The sequence below is a fragment of the Astyanax mexicanus genome, chromosome 2, assembly GCF_023375975.1.
Source record: "Astyanax mexicanus isolate ESR-SI-001 chromosome 2, AstMex3_surface, whole genome shotgun sequence".
In the NCBI taxonomy this organism is placed as follows: Eukaryota; Metazoa; Chordata; class Actinopteri; order Characiformes; family Acestrorhamphidae; genus Astyanax; species Astyanax mexicanus.
In genome coordinates this window covers 72316633-72338441 of record NC_064409.1, presented here as the reverse complement: position 1 = coordinate 72338441, position 21809 = coordinate 72316633, and the positions used below count along the sequence as shown (strand labels likewise).

The window sequence follows — 21809 nt, the reverse complement described above, 5'->3', positions numbered from 1 at the left end:
GAGCCAAGGCGACGCTTCAGGGGCTGCAAAGCCGGAGCTAAACTAAAGGCTAAACAATGGGAGAACAGCTGGAAATACAAGCCTTGTATACTGACAGTGGTGATGGGGAACGTGAACTCGCTGGTGAACAAGACGTACGAGCTCGCAGCATTAGTGAGGAATTGTCTGCAGGAGCTAAGCAAAGAAATCCCCCCTCCCCCCCTCCGAAAAACGGGTGAATTTTGAATTATCTTTCTGCCTACGTAGGCAGAAACTCACAGACCAGCCCACCTTGGCTCGAGAAACTCCCAGAGGCGGAGCTGAAGCGACGCAACATCACCGCTCATCAGTTAGGAGGTGGGAGGCAGTGAGCGGCAGAGCGGCGGAGGGGCGTCGCAGTGCTCCTAGCCAATCAGAGGAGAGATATCTGCATGCTGTTTGCATGTATGAATATTCATTAGCAAAGCTGGAATCCGGTCATTTTGGACACACCCCTAAAACAGTCCATTAAAAAAGAGCTATACAGAGACACCTGAGCACTTTTTTTTTACAAAAACGAACACGAAGGCTCTATAAACATAATGCACACAACAATTATTACTACAGTCCACACACTGCTTTCAATAAGCAAACGTTTAATACTACAACATTACCACATACACTACAACACATTTAACAGACAATTGTGAGTGTACATTTTGTACAGTCAGTGTTGATTTAACATTGGGTAATTTGCTGTAAAACATATCTAAAGTTAGGTTAAATAAACAGTTAAGTTACTTACTCAAATCCTCGAACTGCTGCATTTCTTTTTCCGGTGAAGAGGGCCTCATTGGCCACCCTCCACCGGATCAGCTCCCTGGTGTCCTCATCACTCCCTGCAATATAAAACTTTAGCTTTAAATGGAATGGCAAATGTGACAATATTGTAGCAGGGTTACAACAATAATAAATATTTAGCATCAATTACCTCAAAGCAAGATTTATTTCTTTTAAAAGTATAGTTTTGGCTTATTACTAGCTACTAAGGTGAACCACCAACTTCATCACAATTGTATGACAGCTAAGCTAGGCAGCCAAGATGTAAACTAAAATGAAAATGCTAAAATAGCCAGCTAGATTAGCCATTCAACTTTATTTAACATTACGTTATATAGCTAACTACCTAACTAGTTAAACAACGTAACCTGCAAACCACTTACAAGTACATTTGTAGCCAAATTAACTCAGCAATACTTTAAATTACAGAAAGACAGTTCAGGAAACTAGCTAACCTAGATACTTCAGAATGAGCCATTAAGCCACGTTGAACGGTGTGCTAGCGAGATTAATAGAGGTACTAAAACACAAAATTCAAAACTACATTCAGAAGAGAACAAACAAATCTAGTTAGCGTTAGCTAGCTAACACCAGCTGTAGCTAATCCCGCACGTTTAGCCCACACAACCGCTCAACTTACTCGACTCTGTGATCCTAGGTAACTGAAATAGCGCTACATTTCTTTACTAACAATACAACATTAAGCTAGCTAGGTTAGCTTGGCTGGCTAACTAGTTAGCGAGCGAGCTAGCATGACTATCTTAGCGCGTACTGACGGTAGCCTTAAACACTTGCAAGTTAGCGTTAGCGAAGTTAATAAATTAAAAATCAAATAAAATATGCGTATCATTCTTCACAAAATTACTCATAACGTTACTTTGGGTACTTAAGTGGTGATATTTTCTATTATTCCGATTACATTCTACTTAAACTTGTAAAGACCCGCGTCACCGCTGTCCGCCATCTTCAACCTCTGCTTCGCTTCCGCCGCCCCCCTTGGAACTCTGGGAAATATGAGCGGGTGAAGTGTGCAGGGCTTGCATACTTCAAAATCTGTCCCGGTGCAGTATGTCATCCGGGAACTTTTCGCGTACCTAAACTCGCATACTGCGCATTCGGACACACTACCCCATCTCGCATACTGCTTTTGCATACTGTTTAGTATGGAAGTATGCGATTTCGGACGCAGTCAGACACTAAAACGCCGCTTTTTACGCTGTTGCACTGAGACGGCGCGCCAAAAGGGTCGAAAAACGCCGTGGGAAACGGCGTCTTCTGTGCTTTTAGCGGCGTTTTTAACGGCGTCGTGAAATCATACGGCGTATATTACGGCGTCTTGAAATCATACGGCGTATATTACGGCGTAAAACCCACACAGAACGGCGTATTTTACGCCGTTCTTTTCGATAAAAGGCGTCTGGTCCAGGCGTTTTTTGGGCCTTTTGGCGTTTCATAGTATACGGCTCGAGAGCGCGTTTGTGCGCAGACCTCTCTCACCATGGCTCCGGCGAATGTCATAATAAAAGTCTTCCGTGATTATTATTACTATTATTCTATTACATCAAATTTAATGTTATATAGAATGTACTATCACATTATATTATATTATATTATATAAAAGTCTACAGGGAGACCTCATTCAACACAGCTCAATTTCTCTGCCGAATGCCAGAAAAAAAGTCCTCCGTGATTAAAAAGCTCATGGATGTCAATAAATATATTATTCAACAATTAATGGTTATTTATATTTCTTAAATGTCAATATAATAAAATACGTGTAGTGTGTATGTATTTATAATATTATTGGCTATGAATAAACAACTGCCTTTATTATTTAGATCTTTACTATTTTATAATTTGAAAAAATCGCTACTAAGCAACAGACAGACGCAGAAACGGAGCGGACAGTGAGCCATCATGGTTGCCAGATTGTTAGTGTAATTCAGATAAAACCAATTCACTGGGTAAAAAACGTGTTTTAAATCCGCCAAAATCCTGAGAAAACCACCCAAACAGCTGATGTTCGTCATATTAACAATATTACAGGGTTTATTCCAACATGACCTTAACTAAAATACCTTCAATATGTGACGAATCACTGATTACAAAAAAAATATCTTTAAATTAGTTTATCTGCATGCTTGTATTATGTGTTTTTTGCCTTGTATCACAGGACACACGAACCAAAAAAGTAAATACAGTACATAAACATAACCTTGCAGCGTTTCCTACAGACAATTTCAGACACAACTCGACATTTGGCATGAAACCACCCAATCTGGCAACACTGCGAGCCGGTGTACGCTGTTAATTTCAGTTTTTCTTCATGTAGTTCAATAATATTAATATTTTGATCAGCGCAAATATAACAGGCATATAAATTACTTCATGATCAGCTCAGAGCTTCACTATCTTTAATTCAGAGCTCAGTTGCTTTATGGAGTTTTAAACGCGGCTAAACCCCTCTCTCATCTGTGTGTGTTTATGCGATCAGTGCTGGCGCATGATAATGATGAGTTAGTGTCCGAATTCACTCCTGTTTTACCACTAGTTAGTGAACTACATAGTGTCTCCCTAAATAGCGCAACACTTATGAGGGAGTATTAAGCCATTTTGGTCATAGCCATAGTTTTATTAAGCTCATTAGCACCACCTACCTACATTGCTGCACGTACCTGAGAAAGAGATCGATTCCCTTTTTCATCATGCCAAAAATGAAGACTACAAATCGAATTTTTTTGGCAGCACTTATAAGTCTGTCGGCAATTGCATTGCCGACACTTGCTGCTCTTCCTAATACGTCTGATACCATTTGTATGCTCTCCATTTCTAAAATCCGTTAACATTATGACATTTAAAAATAAACAAGACGGACTTCCGGTTCTGACACCGCATGGAGCGGACGTGAGTTAGAGTTCCCTCCGGCCTATAATCCAGTCTGCGTCCCCGCCGTCTCCTGAGGCAGTAGCCCCACCTGGAGCTAGTGCTGCTCTGCTTGTCCAGGACATCGCGGCGCTGAAGTCTGAACTGATTCCAAGACTGCCCGTGTGCAACAGGGGCTTCACAGTGCATGTGCACTGTCATGCCCCGGAAATGCACTCTCAAGCGCCAAACCTTCCGTGGCCAATGAAATTAGGTGTGGGCGTGGTAAATTCCGTGGCCAATGAAATTTAGTCTAGATGGAAACAGGGGTCCACGAGCACATAGTGGATTTTTTTTTTCGCCACCTGTTTTTTTCTTAATCTTTGGAGTGTCTATTTTAAGATTCTGACAGGTAACAGGATGAAATAATTTCCCATGACATTTATGCATCTATGCTGATTCTGAACCGGAAAAAAATATGAAGAAAATGGCATAGCTCCTTGAGTTAACAACCTATACAGACAAATGAGCCACTTTTCCATACAATTCTGGGCCAAGGAATTTAACGAAATGGTTATTAAGTTTTTTACAAATTTGGGACAAAAATATAAAACAAATAGCAAAAAAATGTAAATTTGCCTGTATGTTTTCACATTATACTAAAATCCTGTGCATTAAATAAAAACATCTTGGGGTTTTTCTTAATCTTTGAAGTCTACTTTAAGATTATGACAAGTCACAGGACAAAAAATGTCCTGTGGGGCTTATTTTTAACCCTTTACTACACCTATCCCAAATCCGAACCTAAAAAAATATGAAGAAACTGGCATAGCTCCTTCAGTTAAAAACCTATACAGTCAAATGAGCACACTTTTCCATACAATTCTGGGCCAAGGAATTCCATAGAATGGTTGTTTTTAAGTTTTTTTTTTAACATTTTGACTCAATTCTTGGAAAAAGTGGATCTCTGAAGCCTGAACCCTTAACAAAATGTACAATTTTTAGCACATGCACTGCCCAGCCCCGGAAATGCACTCTCAAGCTCTTTTTTTTTTACACTTTTACGCTTCTGAAGATTTATAAAGTGTTTTTTAAATCCATAGTGTGTTTTGCGATTTTACAAATGGCAACAGACATGACAACAGCTAGCAAGTGTAAATGATGAGTGTAGTTTGTGCGCATTGTATCTTTTAATAAGCAAATAAGAGATCAATACATCCAGAGAGCAGTAGAGCTATTAATATTAATTAAGCAATATGTTAAGCAATATGTTCTTGCATTTGCCATTAGGTTTTATTTGTTCATACGTCGCTAGTCGATCTGACGTCATGTTAACAGAGCTAGATGTTTTCTGGGTCGTTTCTTGAATATTTGTCATTTCCGGTATTATGTGCCTTATAGTTTTTGTGCGTGCGTATCCTTGTATACTTGAGATGGTTGATGATCCCCAATTCAGTGGAGAACATGGTCTTTGAGTTAAATTTGGGGAAGGGGATAAATTGTTCATGAGATTTTTGAGATTTTCTTTTTTTGTTGCTGGCATTGTATTGTTTTTCATTTTTTTTCACGTTGCCCTACTAATTTAAATGGTCAATTATACACAACGTAACTTCAATTGTGGACCTAATTTAAAATTTGGCAGTTGGAATGTTAATGGTTTGAACAATATGGTTAAGCATCTAAAGGTGAATGCCCATTTGAAGCGTTTGAATTTAGACATAGCTTTTCTACAAGAAACCCATCTTATCAGGGACGACCACTCCAAGTTGAATTTTCCCGTGGGTCGGAAAAAAAATTTCACTCTACATTTCCTTCCAAATCTAGATGTGTTGCAATTTTAATTAAAAAAGGAATTCAGTTTATCCCCGATTTTGTTTGACCTTGTTTGACATGAAAGTGTTGTTGGTAAACATCTATGCCCCTAATTTTGATAATCCTAATTTTATGCAGAATCTTTTTCGTTCAATTCCTTCCTTAAATACCCATCTTTTAATTATGGGTGGAGATATTAACTGTACTATTGATCCAGGTTTGGATCACTCAAATCCACGTTCTCTCACTCCATCATCAATGTCTAAAGTAATTTCTGAGTTCATCACTGAAAATTCAATTGTCGATTCTTGGAGGTTTTACAATCCGCTAGCTAAGGGGTTTTCTTTCTACTCTCACCCGCATAATAAATTTTCACGTTTAGATTACTTTTTTGTGGACAAGTTATTGCGACTGACTATCATTCAATAGTCATTTCTGATCATGCACCTCATACTATAAATATACAGTGTACTAACCGACACACTTTCCCCTCTATTTGGAGATTCAACTCACTTTTACTGTCAAACAATGAATTCAATACATTTATTTGTGCTTCAATAGATGACTTCATTACTAATAATAAAAAAGACTCCACTTCCTGCTTCTGTGCCGTTCAGACGCTTCTCTGCTTAGCTCTGCTATCTTTCATACTTTTCTTTATTTTTAGACATTTTCGAGCTACAGTGTCTGAGCTCATTATTTAGATTAGCACTAGCACTACCATATTTTGTTTCTTATTTTATTTTTTTTCTAGTTTCTTTTGGACATTTTATAGTAGAGCCATAGGCACAGGAATTAAAAAAGTTCCTGTAGAGTACTAAAGAAGAAATCTACAAGATGCCTCCTTGTGTGGGTTCAGAGCACCTGTGCTGCCAGAACTGCTACAATCTTCTACAAAGAATGACTGTTTTGGAAACAAATTTTCGGTCATTGTTATCAGAGTTTAAGGACTGGCATTTCTGCGCTGTTCGAGGACCATCGGAGTGTGGGAGTGCTGCCAGCGGACAACGGGCGCGGATTTCAACGGAGCAGCGAGCAGTGGAGACGAACAGAACTGGACCAGCAGATCATGTGGACATTCCTAATGTGAGTACAGCTGAAAGATATTGGCAAAACCAGCAATGGGTTCGCATTGGAGCTAAACCCAAACGGCATGCCACATACAGCTCTGTAGTATCCTCCACTCCTGCTAACATATCACATCTGGCTAATGCTAATGCTAAAGCTATTGCTCGGAGATCAGAGCACAGAGCCAGAGGAAATCAGTTCCAGTCACTTAGTTTGCAAAACAGATTTGAGCCACTGCAAGACCTTAATGACTTTCCTAATACCAGCCAGTATGATACAGAAAGAACCAGAAGATTCAGCCATTCAAAACACCCCAGTAGAGCCACAGGGCTCCAGGCTGGGGCCACAGCAGACACCCTTGTTTTGGGGGATGACTCTGTTCATGGCATGAATAATCAGAAACTTATCGTTCGATGTGAGCCAAACATCACCGTTTCTGAACTGAATGAGAAGCTTCCAGCACTACTGGCTGAATACAGAACAGTGAAACGGATTATTGTTCATGTTGGAAAGAACGATACAAGGAAAGAGGAGTCTGAGGTGTTAAAAAGGGACTTTAATGATCTTTTTACCACACTGCGCAAATTCAACATTCAGACATTCATCAGTGGTCCTCTACCTGCAAGGGGCTGCAATATGTTCTCTAGGCTGTTAGCATTAAACATATGGCTTCAGAAAACCTGTAGGTCAAACGGACTGAACTTCATTGACAATTTCAATCTGTTTTTTGGGAAGAGAGAGTTTTTCAGGAGAGATGGACTGCACACCAACAAGAGGGGAGTCAAATTCCTGTCAGAGAACTTCATTTTTTCTCTCTGCAACTTCTCTGTTCCCACTGGTGAAGACACGTCAGCTTTAACACCAAAAGACACTGTCTGCACTACAGAGACACAACATCCTCTCCCCACAGAGACTGCGGAGTTATCGGATGGGAGCCATGTTCTGCTGTATCAGCTGCCGGAAACACCGCAACTGCATGAACACTCCACACCATCCTCCATCTCCACCTCATCATTATCATCCTCCATCTCCACCTCATCATCACCCCACCTGAACTTCCCAGCAACCATGGAGAAGCTGGTATCTGCAGGGACAAGGCTGACGCTTTCTTTGTCAGCGAGTCCTCAGGTACAGCGGAAAATCAGCACAACTTCTCCTCCACAGTCACCTACTGCCTCACGGACCCAGCAACCCCCATTCTCACCACCACTACACTCCCCAATCAAGGAGTTAGTAAAGGGGACCAAAATGAAGCCCAGTGAACATGAACATGAGAAGGAATTAAACAAACCCCCCCCCCACAACCCAAAAAGAAGAGACAAGCTCCTAAACCACCGGACAGACAGCTCCGCTCCCGACTTCTTCACCAGCAGGAGCCCCTCCCACCTCCCTCCACCATAAGGGAAGAGGCCGCCACAAGTAATCCAGCAAACTGATATCTTTTGGGTCCGTGCTGCTACAACGGTGAAGTCAGCAGTACATGTTTTCAAATAAGTACGGACCCTGTGTGCCAGTTATCTCCCCATTCCAGTTCTTATCAGAAGCAGAAAGAACAGGGAGTATAGGTCAGATAATGTGAATATATCCAACTTGCAGTATGTAAATTGTAACCCACAGGCTTTGGAACAAAACGCACAGGTTATTAAGTTAGCTCTACTAAATATCAGATCTCTTACAAACAAGTCCTATCTAATTAATGATTTTATTACAAATTATGGGCTTGATTTTCTGTTTTTAACAGAGACATGGTTAAGTTCTTGTAGTGCTGAAAGTGTATTAATTGAGTCGGCTCCACCAAACTTTAACTTTTTAAATGTCTCACGTACCGGCAAGAAAGGTGGAGGTGTAGCTATGCTGTTTGATGATACTTTCCAATGCAAGCAGTTATCACTTGGTGACTTCACATCTTTTGAATATTTAGGCGCAGTTTTAAAAGGGACACCAAGAATATTACTAGTAAATGCTGATTTTATTGATGATTTTACAGATATGCTGTATTTTATTTCTACTGAATTTGATCATTTTATTGTTGCTGGTGATTTTAACATTCACATTGACAATCCCAATGATAATTATGCCAGAGAACTCTACGATGTATTTGACTCTTTTGAACTCTCTCAGCATGTGACTGGAAGCACACACTGTCATGGTCACACTTTGGATTTGGTTATTTCGAAGGGTCTCAACATATCAGCCTCTATTAAGGATGTTGCACTGTCAGATCACTACTGTGTATTCTTTGAAATGTGGACTTCAATACACAGTGAAACCAGACAGATTAGGTACAAGAAAAGGCAGATAAATGACATGACAGCTGAACTTTTTGTGAGCAAAGTGTGCTCTGCACCATGCAAACCATCAGACTCTGTAGATACTCTGCTGGATAGTTTTAACTCAAAAACTGCTAGAGTTTTAGATGAGATTGCACCAGTTAGAGTTAAAACCATGCCATGCAAGCAGAAAGCTCCATGGAGAAATGATGCTGCAGTTCAGCTCCAAAAGAGAGAATGCAGAAAAGCTGAGCGCAGATGGCGTAAAACCAAGCTTCACATTCACAAAGAAATTTTTAAAGATAGACTGCGTGATTACAATAAAATAATGTGCACATGTAGACAATCCTACTTCTCTAGCATTATTAACAATAATATTAACAATAGCAAAGTTCTTTTCACTGTGGTTGACAGACTAACTAACTCACCTACATACATGACCCCTGAGCTAGTTTCAACTAGAGAGATGTAATGAGTTTGCTAAATTTTTTAATACTAAAATCCACAATATCAGAGAAGCCATCAGTACATCTATATCCTCCAACGAGCCCATGTGCTCTCCAAAACCATGCAAAATCATCATAGTCAGCATGTCCCAGTTTAGCACTATTAATGAAGTTTTAATTGATACAGTGAGTCACCTCAAATCATCCACTTGCAGTCTTGATACATTACCAACCAAGTTTTTAAAGAATGTTTTTTACTCAATATCAGCAGACATTCGTCAAATAGTAAATACCTCACTCATGTCGGGTGTTTTCCCAAATGCATTAAAAACAGCCGTTGTGAAGCCTCTCTTAAAAAAGAAAAATTTAGATACAAACTTATTAAACAATTACAGACCAATCTCTAATCTACCATTCATTGGAAAAATAATTGAAAAAATTGTCTTCAAGCAAGTTATGCACTTTCTGTCCACAAATAACTGTCTAGACCAATTTCAGTCAGGTTTCCGGCCCAATCATAGTACTGAGACTGCGCTAATTAAGGTTATCAATGACATTCGCTTAAACACAGACTCAGGAAAAATGTCTATTCTACTACTGCTTGATCTCAGTGCTGCTTTTGACACCATTGACCACAACATTCTCATAGATAGACTAGAGAACTGCGTTGGACTTTCTGGAACTGTCCTAAAATGGTTCAGTTCATACCTTCAAGGAAGGAAATACTTTGTGGAAATGGAAAATAATGTTTCTGAGACTGTGCCAGTGACCTGTGGTGTACCCCAGGGTTCAATTCTTGGGCCACTCTTATTTAATTTATATATGATTCCTCTGGGTGAAATTTTCTGTCTAAATCAGACCTGGAGAAACTTATCCACGCCTTTATTTCTAGTAGGATTGATTACTGTAATGAACTCCTAACTGGACTCCCAAAAAAGACCATCAAACAGCTTCAGCTGATTCAGAATGCAGCAGCTAGAGTTCTGACTAGAAGTAAAAGAAGGGAGCACATCACCCCCATCCTTAAATCCCTACACTGGATACCAGTCTGTTACAGAATAGAATTTAAGGTACTGTTACTGGTCTATAAATGCCTTAATGGTGCAGGACCAGCATATTTATCTGATGTGCTCCAGCAGTATGAGCCGAGCAGAACTCTCAGATCATCAGGAACTGGTCAGTTAGAGCTGCCTAAAGTAAAAACTAAACACGGAGAGGAAGCTTTTAGCTAGTATGCTGCTCTTAAATGGAACCAGTTAACAGAGAGTGTTAGAAGAGCCCCAACAATAAACACTTTTAAATCCAGACTAAAAACCTACATGTTTGATCAGGCCTTTAGCTCAGCTTAAAACACTGCAGCTCCGCCCACTTTTATTCTGTAACGGCACTTTTATATCATGTTTTATTCATGCTTTATTCTTTTTTTTTAATGATTTTTAATTCCTTGTTGTTCTTTTACATGATTTTAATTTTACTTCTCTTTGTTTTAATCATGTTTGAATCAATCATGCTTTAATCTTATTTTAGTTTTTATTTCCATTTTTACTGTTATTCTTTTACATGTTTTTTTAATTTGAGTTCTCTGTGTATTTTCTAATTTGTAAAGCACTTTGAATGACCGTTGTGCATGAAAGGTGCTATATAAATAAACTTGCCTTGCCTTATATGCAGATGATTTATTGTTATATGTGACCGATCCTATCCGTAGTCTTCCTTCAGTTTTTTCACTTTTAAAGAAATTTGGTCCATACCTGCCATACCTTTTTCACTCTTCTCGCCTTTGCTTAATAAATTTAAATCAGATTTGGAGAGATGGAGATTTCTTCCCCTTTCATTGGTTGGGAGGATAAATGTAATAAAGTTGAATGTTTTACCTAGGTTTCTTTTTTGTCTCAAACAATCCCCCTATATTTACCCAAAAAGTTTTTTAAATCACTTGACCAGCTTATCTCCACATTTATATGGGATGGGAAATCACCCAGAGTGAAGAAGGCTCTTTTACAAAGATTCAAATTCGATGGTGGGCTTGCTTTTCCCTATTTTTTATATTATTATTGGTCAGCTCATATTCATAAGATGCTTTACTGGCTTCACTCTCCTGAACTATTCTGGTGTAAATTGGAGAATTGGACTTGCTTTACTTACTGCCCCGATTCCTGTTAAATGTAAAACACTTACAAATAATCCAATGGTTCTTTCATCTATTCGTATCTGTTCTCAATTTAGGTCCCATTTTAAATTTACATTAGGCTCTACAAAGATGCCCATTTTAAATAATCACTTATTTCTTCCTGGTCTAAAGGATACAGCTTTTAAATTATGGCATGGGAAAGGCATTAGGTCCTTTGTTGACCTTTATGAGGAAGGTTCCTTCTGTAGTTTCACCCAATTATCGGAAACCTTTAGCTTACCTTCCTCACATTTGTTTTGCTATTTTCAAATTAGGCACTGTACATCTTCATTATTTATAAATTTTACCCATATTCCACTGAATCAGACTTGGGAAGATCTGTTGGATTTAGATCCTTTCCAGAGGTCACTTATATCAAAGATATATTCCTACCTCATGGATATAAACATACATTCCCTTACTAAAATCAAACAGACGTGGGAGGCTGAACTGGGTTTCCAATTATCTGAGAAATGTTGGGACAGGCCAGTTAAGGGGGTGCGCTTTGTTGCACCTTGTGCCAGATTACAGTTAATTCGGTTTAAAGTACTCTTTAGAATTCATCATTCTAGATCTCAATTATCTAAATTCTATCCTGGATCAGTTATTGACGAATGTGAGAGGTGCTCCACTTCTCCATGTGATCTAACGCATATGTTTTTTTCGTGTCCCAGTATTCATAAATTTTGGTCAGATTACTCTGAGAAGTTATTGGTGCCAGTGTCGCTATTTGTCCACTCATAGCAATGTTTGGTCTTTCCTCACGGTTGCCTACAGTTTCACAGGCTCAGTCAGAGGTTATTGGTTTTTCATCATTAATAGCAAGACTCTGTATTCTTTTGCTTTGGAGGTCTTCAAAACCTCCCTCAATTTCAATATGGCTTCGTGATATGATTCATTTTCTTAAATTGGAGAAAATTTGACTCACTCTGAGAGGTAACATTTCGACATTTTATAATAAGTGGGATTCCTTTTTGACCTATTTTGAATCACTAAAATCTTTGCCATCAGATTAATCCCCCCCCCCCTTTTTTATTTTTTTTTTATTATTATTTCTTTATTTTTAGTTTTTTGTTTGTGTGGGTTAGTGTGAGTAAATTGAGAATATGGGAGAGAGGGTAAGGGTTAAAAGACCAAGAAAAAAATAATAAGTTGAGGTTGTTTCTGTTCAGCGATTTATAATTTGCATTGTGTCTTATGGCAACGCATGTATACATTTTTTTTTATTTAGTCTTTCTTCTGTAAAGAACTCCTTACTACAATTATAATAAAAAAAAATTAAAAAATAAACAAGACTCTGCCACTGGTGTTTCTTAAGTAACTGTATCAGTTTTTTAATTTAAGTTATTTATTTTACTGTAATAATATATATTATGATAATGCGTGTTAGCAAATTATTATTTTATTAAGAAATACACTTAAAACCATTACTGTGCAATACAGTTTTCAGCTTGTCCTTAACTGATACATTCAGTCGTAATAATAATAATAAAAATAATAATATAATTCTTCTTCTTCTTATTATTATTATTATTATTATTATTACGACTGAATGTATCAGCCCTCTGAGTTTGTGAAGTAAGTCTTTCTTCAGTTAAAATAAAAGCCCCAAGTGCTTCAATTCTCTGCTTCAATGCCTTTTAATAAATCAAAAATAGGGAAAAGCACTCTCCCGGCGGCCGAGAAAGGTTATAACCAAATTTTATGTGATAAAAAAATCAATAAATATTTTACATTTTGTAGTCAGATCATTTATTATTTGTTATTTGCCCACCCTGTTACGTCTGCCCTGTTACAAATAAGTTTTCTGTCTATAATGTAATCAAGATAATACAAATAATTTTATTTGTAAGGGAGGCCAAATCATGCATCCTTAAAAATAAACAAAATACTTATAGAATCCATTTTTATCTAAATATAACAAGTGAAATCATGTACTGCTGAGAATTCAGACACAAATTTCATAAAATATCTGTAAACAATAGATAAAAAAAATACTTCAAAGCTAAAAAGGGACATGCTGGCTCTTCATCATTAATGTGTTGTACATTTACATAAACAGTTATGCATATGTCTGTAACACAGTGGACATACTAGGTCAAAGACTTCATACAAATGTTTAAATAAATGCTACAAATTGTATGCCTGAGCTTCACCAATAAAGTAATAAAATAAAATGTATTTAAAAATGAAAATAATAAAAAAATGAATTAGTAAAATATAATAATATTTAATTTTAAAAAGGTTTAAGGTCGAAATGGCACCCAATCTCAGGAATGACCCTGGTACTCATCACCTTACAAAACTATGATTATCATTCATTGTAACTGGTGAATGAACAAAATGTTTTTGTTAAACTACATATTCATGATATTTTCTGTTATAGATAATATATTTATTGTTCCAAAGTAACAGCTTATAAGGTGAAAAATAAGGTTTGTAAATCAGTAATCATTATAACAGTGCTTGTCTGTGAAAGGCTGATAATTTTATATATATTTTTTTTACTATTTTATTATATTTTTACATTCGTATTTTTGCTACATTGTATAACAACACTACTACTACTACTACTACTACTACTAATAATAATAATAATAATAATAATAATAATAATAATATGATAATAATAAGAATAATTTGTTTATTTAAATTGTTTATAACATTTAAAATAAACAACTCAACTAAATGTATCAGTTAAGGACAAGCTGGAAACTCTATTACGCTGATCTACTCCAATTTAGAAATGGGGTCGGGGGGGGGTGGCGGCACGTGACCAGGTCGGAGATGGCCGCTTAGTCTTTTCGCTCCGTCCCTACGCTTCTTTTTATTTACTTTTCACCTCGGTTTAATTTCTTTAATACAGTCTCAACATCGATGTAATTATGGCTGATACCCCTGGGGACAAAGATTTTACAATTTTTTCATCTACGCGGTCCCAGAGACTCAAAGAAAAGAAAAAGCAAGTTCCGGAATCTGCTGAGGAGGACGAAGCTAGCGACCATGCTAACACTCAAACAAACATGGCCACTCTCCTCGCTGAACTCAGATCTATCGGCTGTCGCCTGGATAATGTCGAGGGCCGTCTTCAAGATATCGCTGGCTCCGACTCCTCGGTGGAGGATTCGTTTTCCACTTTAGTGTCACGAGTTACTGCCACCGAGGGCAGACTGGAGGAAGCTGAAAACCGACTCTGGGTGGCGGAGGACTCGCTCAACAACCACGATGCCCAAGTCACTAAACTGTCCAAGATAGCGGAGTTCCTACAGGCGAAGGTCGACGACCTGGAAAACCGTGGAAGAAGGAAAAACCTTAAAATCGTCGGCTTACCGGAAAATGCAGAGGGAAACGTCCCTCTGGCAGAGTTTCTTCAACTCCAGATTCCCTCCTGGATGGATCTTCCCATGGGCGCCCCACCCATTGAAATTGAACGGGCTCATAGATCTCCAGCTTTGGCATCCCGGTCCAGAAGCACACCTCGGAGCGTGCTGGTCCGCTTTCTTCGGTTCACTACCAAAGAGGTCATCCTACGAGCTGCGTTGAAGAAACGCTCAATATCTCACAATGGGCCAACCCTGCGCTTCTACACTGATCTCTCGTCTGAAGTTCTACGCAGACGGCGCGAATTCGAGGCTGAAGTGAAAGCCCTGGCTCAGCGAGGCATGTACCGCGGATTCGCCTACCCAGCCAAGGTCCGGTGTGTTCGCGATGGGAAGGTGCAGCTGTTTGATAATCCAGAATCAGCACGCAAGTTCGTTGCTTCCCTTGATCACAACACGGACTGAACTCATTTTAATGCAAATTTCTTCTTTATAGAGGTGGAATGCTTATTTAACTGGTGGGATTTATTTGGATTTAGATGCAGCGAGTCAATGCTAATTGTGGCCAGGTTTTGGCCGTATTCAGAACTCGTTATTTGTTTGACTTAGTTATATATATTTTTTTTTTTTCTCTTTCTCTCTCTTCCCCCCTATTTTACGTTTTTTTTAACGGTTTCTCGTATTTATTTTACATTCACCATTGAGTTTACATGCGGGTGTAGGGGACTGTAAGCCCTGAGCGGCGGTTGTGACTCTGATGTTGCCAAATACGTTGATTTTCGGCACCATCCAGCTTCCACACCAGATCGATGGTGTCTTTGCTGCACGTACCTCATAATCCCTAGAAGGAAATCAACTCCCTTTTTTATTACTCCAGCAACAAAGACAAAAAATCTTATTGTTTTTGCTGTAGTTATAAGTCTGTCCGCAATTTTATTTCCTAAACTTGTTGCTCTTCCGATGGCGTCTCCGTTACTAAAATCCGTTAAAATTATGGCATTTAAAAATTAACAGCTTAAAAATAAACAAGACTCTGCCACTGGTGTTTCTGAAGTAACTGTATCAGTTTTTTTAATTTAACAGTTATTTATTTTACTGTAATAATAAATATTATGATAAAGCGTGTTAGCAAATTATTTTTTTTTAAAGAAATACACTTAAAACCATTACTGTGCAATACAGTTTTCAGCTTGTCCTTAACTGATACATTCAGTCATAATAATAATATTCTTCTTCTTCTTCTTATTATTATTATTATGACTTAGTGTATCAGTTAAGGACAAGCTGGAAACTGTATTACACAGTAATGGTTGTAAGTGTATTTCTTAATAAAATAATAATTTGCTAACACGCTTTATCATAGTAATAATAATAATTTCTCACCTCATGAGCTGTTACTTTAGAGCAATGGATTTTATATATATATATATATATATATATATTTAAAACATAAATGGGGAACCGAAAGTTGGTTCTGGATAAGGCACTACATGAACCTCATAATCCCTAGAAGGAAATCATCTCCCTTTTTTATTACTCCAGCAACAAAGACAAAAAATCTTATTGTTTTTGCTGTAGTTATAAGTCTGTCCGCAATTTTATTTCCTAAACTTGTTGCTCTTCCGATGGCGTCTGATATCATTCGTAGACTCTCCGTTACTAAAATCCGTTAAAATTATGGCATTTAAAAATTAACAGCTTAAAAATAAACAAGACTCTTTCACTGGTGTTTCTGAAGTAACTGTATCAGTTTTTTTAATTTAACAGTTATTTATTTTACAGTAATAATAAATATTATGATAAAGCGTGTTAGCAAATTATTATTTTATAAAGAAATACACTTAAAACCATTACTGTGCAATACAGTTTTCAGCTTGTCCTTAACTGATACATTCAGTCATAATAATAATATTCTTCTTCTTCTTCCACTTCTTCTTCTTCTTATTATTATTATGACTTAGTGTATCAGTTAAGGACAAGCTGGAAACTGCATTACACAGTAATGGTTGTAAGTGTATTTCTTAATAAAATAATAATTTGCTAACACGCTTTATCATAGTAATAATAATAATTTCTCACCTCATGAGCTGTTACTTTAGAGCAATGGATTATATATATATATATATATATATATAAAACATAAATGGGGAACCGAAAGTTGGTTCTGGATAAGGCACTACATGAACAATGTGTGGTGTCTTTACATTTCATCATGAAAATACAATTATAAATCTTTAGAACAATTAATAAAGAAGATTAACAATTAGAATATTAACAATTAACAATTAGGTCCCTGCACAAGCTCCCTCAGCTCCCGATCTATTGTCTTCTTTAGCTCCCGCTCCATCCACTCACTCAGCTCCCGCTCCAACTTCTCCCAGTTCTCCCGCTCCAACCTCTCCGTCAGTTCCCTCTCAAACCTCTCATTTCTCTCCCGCTGGTTCCTCTCCTGACTAATCCTGTTCCACTCAAGCCACAGAATTATATCCTCCACCACACCAAGCCTTTCTCTGATCTGCTGCTCCATCTTCTGCGTCAGCACTCTAGCCTTTCACGTGAAGTACTGCGCCCTTTAATAGACATTTTGGTCATAGCCATAGTTTTATTAAGCTCATTAGCACCTCCTAACTAAATTGCTGCACGTACCTGATAATCACAAGAAGGAGATCGATTCCCTTTTTTACAATTCCAGCAACGAAGACAACAAATCTAATTGTTTTTGCTGTAGTTATCAGTCTGTCTGCAATTTCATTTCCGAAACTTGTTGCTCTTCCTAACGCGTCTGAGAAAACTTGTAGGCTCTCCATTTCTAAAATCCGTTAACATTATGACATTTAAAAATAAACAGCTTAAAAATAAACAAGACTCTACCACTGGTGTTTCTCAAGTATAACAATAATAATAATAATAATAATAATACAATTCTTCTTCTTCTCATTATTATTATTATTACGCCTGAATGTACTATCACATTATATTATATTATATTATATAAAAGTCTACATCGTAAGGCAGGGAGACCTCACTCAACACAGCTCAATTTCTCTGCCGAATGCCAGAAAAAAAAGTCCTCCGTGATTAAAAAGCTCATGGATGTCAATAAATATATTATTCAACAATTAATGATTATTTATATTTCTTAAATGTCAATATAATAAAATACGTGTAGTGTGTATGTATTTATAATATTATTGGCTATGAATAAACAACTGCCTTTATTATTTAGATCTTTACTATTTTATAATTTGAAAAAATCGCTACTAAGCAACAGACAGACGCAGAAACGGAGCGGACAGTGAGCCATCATGGTTGCCAGATTGTTAGTGTAATTCAGATAAAACCAATTCACTGGGTAAAAAACGTGTTTTAAATCCGCCAAAATCCTGAGAAAACCACCCAAACAGCTGATGTTCGTCATATTAACAATATTACAGGGTTTATTCCAACATGACCTTAACTAAAATACCTTCAATATGTGACGAATCACTGATTACAAAAAAAATATCTTTAAATTAGTTTATCTGCATGCTTGTATTATGTGTTTTTTGCCTTGTATCACAGGACACACGAACCAAAAAAGTAAATACAGTACATAAACATAACCTTGCAGCGTTTCCTACAGACAATTTCAGACACAACTCGACATTTGGCATGAAACCACCCAATCTGGCAACACTGCGAGCCGGTGTACGCTGTTAATTTCAGTTTTTCTTCATGTAGTTCAATAATATTAATATTTTGATCAGCGCAAATATAACAGGCATATAAATTACTTCATGATCAGCTCAGAGCTTCACTATCTTTAATTCAGAGCTCAGTTGCTTTATGGAGTTTTAAACGCGGCTAAACCCCTCTCTCATCTGTGTGTGTTTATGCGATCAGTGCTGGCGCATGATAATGATGAGTTAGTGTCCGAATTCACTCCTGTTTTACCACTAGTTAGTGAACTACATAGTGTCTCCCTAAATAGCGCAACACTTATGAGGGAGTATTAAGCCATTTTGGTCATAGCCATAGTTTTATTAAGCTCATTAGCACCACCTACCTACATTGCTGCACGTACCTGAGAAAGAGATCGATTCCCTTTTTTACTATTCCAAAAATGAAAACTATAAATCGGATTCTTTTGGCAGTACTTATTAGTCTGTCGGCAATTGCATTGCCGACACTTGCTGCTCTTCCTAACACGTCTGATACCATTTGTATGCTCTCCATTTCTAAATCCGTTAACATTATGACATTTAAAAATAAACAGCTTAAAAATAAACAAGACTCTACCACTGGTGTTTCTCAAGTATAACATAATAATAATAATAATAATAATAATAATAATAATAATAATAATAATACAATTCTTCTTCTTCTTCTTCTTCTTCTTCTTCTTCTTCTTCTTATTCTTCTTCTTCTTCTTCTTACGCCTGAATGTATCAGTTAAGGACAAGCTGAAAATTACTGTTACACAGTAATGGTTTTAAGTGTATTTCTTAATAAAATAATAATTTGCTAACACGCTTTATCATAGTAATAATAATAATTTCTCACCTCATGAGCTGTTACTTTAGAGCAATGGATTATATATAATCATAAATGGGGAACCGAAAGTTGGTTCTGGATAAGGCACTACATGAACAATGTGTGGTGTCTTTACATTTCATCATGAAAATACAATTATAAATCTTTAGAACAATTAATAAAGAAGATTAACAATTATTAAATCAAATTGAATTTATCAATCCAAGTGATTTTCCTTAACCCTTTTATCTTCTCTTTATTTTCTCTTAGATAAAGTCACCACGTTTCAAATGAAAAAAACTGAGAAATCACTTACGCCCTCTTTCTCCAAGCAGTTCAGCCATAAGTTCAGCCCTCTGAGTTTGTGAAGTAAGTCTTTCTTCAGTTAAAATAAAAGCCCCAAGTGCTTCAATTGTCTGCTGTGTAAAATGCCTTTTAATAAATCAAGAATAGGGAAGAGCACTCTCCCGGCAGCAGAGAAAGGTTATATATTTTGTTAAACTACATTTTCATGAGATTTTCTGTGATAGATAATATATTTATTGTTGCAGAGTAACAGCTCATGAGGTGAAAAATTAGGTTTGTAAATCAGTAATCATTATAACAGTGCTTGTCTGTGAAAGGCTGATAATTTTATATATTTTTTATTTTATTTACTATTTTATTATATTTTCACATTCATATTTTTGCTACATTGTATAACAACACTACTACTACTACTACTACTACTACTACTACTAATAATTATTATTATTATTAGTAGTAGTATTATTATTATTATTATATGATAATAATAAGAATAATTGGTTTATTAAAATTGTTTATGACATTTAAAATATACAACTCAACTAAATGTATCAGTTAAGGACAAGCTGGAAACTCTATTACGCTGATCTACTCCATATTAGAAATGGGGTCACCAGTTTGGTAGAAACTTTAAATAACATCGCTAGGAGGCTTAACATTGTTTTAGTATTCACAGATGAAATAATTAACTCATTTAATTTTATTGAGTCACATCATATTAAAAAAACATTTTAAAGGCTGTCCTTCAATGTGAAACTCATTTACAATAATAGGCTGCCTGACTGGTGAGTTTTTGTGTGTACTTAATGTTTTGGCTGCTCTGGCGTACTGTCGTCATATAAATGAGTGATATTTGTTGAATGCCTGTACTTGTAGGAAAATTAAGCATTGATTGCTGGGTATATTATATATTTTTGTGGTTTGTAGCTGTATTTGTGGGCTGTTTATGTGTATTAAATTCATGTAACTCAGGCAACACAGAGAATATGTATTGTAATGTTTATCTATATGTTGCTTCATGGCTGCTTCAATGTGGTGTGGCATGGAGGCAATCAGCCTGTGGCACTGCTGAGGCATTATGGAGGCCCGTTTGCACACTCCGTTTTTATTGTGGTTTCACTCTGTTTTATTGTGGCCGTTACGCACTTTTCTTACTGCTTTTGTCAGAAACTAGTCGAGATCTTGCTTCTCTGTGTTACTGAAGTAGTGCTTTATTCACAAGCTCTGTTTTTGTTCAGTCCTGAATTTTATGTCTTTCTCCCCCTCAGATTGAGAACAGGTTAGACTGTGCGCGCACCTACATTCCACCACGTAGGTAATTCATTGTATAAACACATTAGATTAAAAGGGCGGGTACCAACATATGTATTTTTGTATTATAAGACTAGTGTAGCTAGACAGGTTTTTGTTTGTTTATTCCTTTTCTTTTGGGTAGTTAGGCTAGTGTCTTAAAAGAGCTTAGTGTGATTTTGTTTTGTTCTGTTCTTTTCTTTGGTACCGTTCATCTTCTCTTTCTGAGGTGAGGTTAATCCAAATCATGTCTGTCTCTGATGTTTCCCCTGTTTGTTGCTGCATAAATGTAAAGTAAAGAAAAGCCTAAATAAATCTAAATTACTTGTTCTGCTTTAAGCTGCCTGCTCTCCAGTCAATTCACTCCTTAGATACCAGTTTCAAGTTCCACCTTAAGCGATCCATATCTTAATAATGTTACTGGTTCCGCTCTACACCCCTAGACCATGGCCTATTAAGTATTGGGACAGTAACACAGGCCAATTGAGCACAGTAATACCATGGTCAGTAAACCATTTACCAGTGGTTTTGGCACTGTGAGCAGGTGCCAGATCGTGCTGAAAAATGAAATCTTCATCTCCCTAAAGCTTTTCAGCAGATGCAGAACAATGTTAAAAGAAAGTTACGAGGCATAATTAAAACAATATACAAGTAATGACAATGGCAATACAAAAATAAAGTACTAAGTTTTATTTACTACAGTTTTATGTATTTCTGACTAGATTATATAGATTATATTTTCAAAGATGCTGGGTTTCACCTCATTTGCTGATTTATAGGTCAAGAAAGAAGTCACACAGTGTTGTACGGAGGCGAGTCATCCTCTGCTGGTTCATGTTATACCCTAACAAAGAAACCAAGATCAGGGATGAGTTTGCCAGTCATTTGTACTGGTCCTAATAATATGCAAAAAAAATAGTATTAGTTGCATTATTAACATGTGGAAGGCTAAGAA

At 37.0% G+C, this 21809-nt stretch overlaps 1 long non-coding RNA gene across 9 annotated transcripts in view; it reads right to left on the bottom strand.

Moving 5' to 3' along the window:
- LOC125799072 (uncharacterized) overlaps window positions 1-21809 on the bottom strand; it is a 188020-nt gene that overhangs the window by 126868 nt on the left and 39343 nt on the right. For 2 of the 9 annotated variants that reach the window (XR_007437909.1, XR_007437904.1), the window contains exon 1: window positions 764-4474. The exons of 6 other annotated variants lie outside the window; for them this stretch is intronic. This is a non-coding gene — a long non-coding RNA (uncharacterized LOC125799072). Of the gene's footprint in view, window positions 1-763; window positions 4478-21809 lie in introns of those variants that run through there. One more of the 9 variants, XR_007437900.1, reaches the window with a different exon arrangement.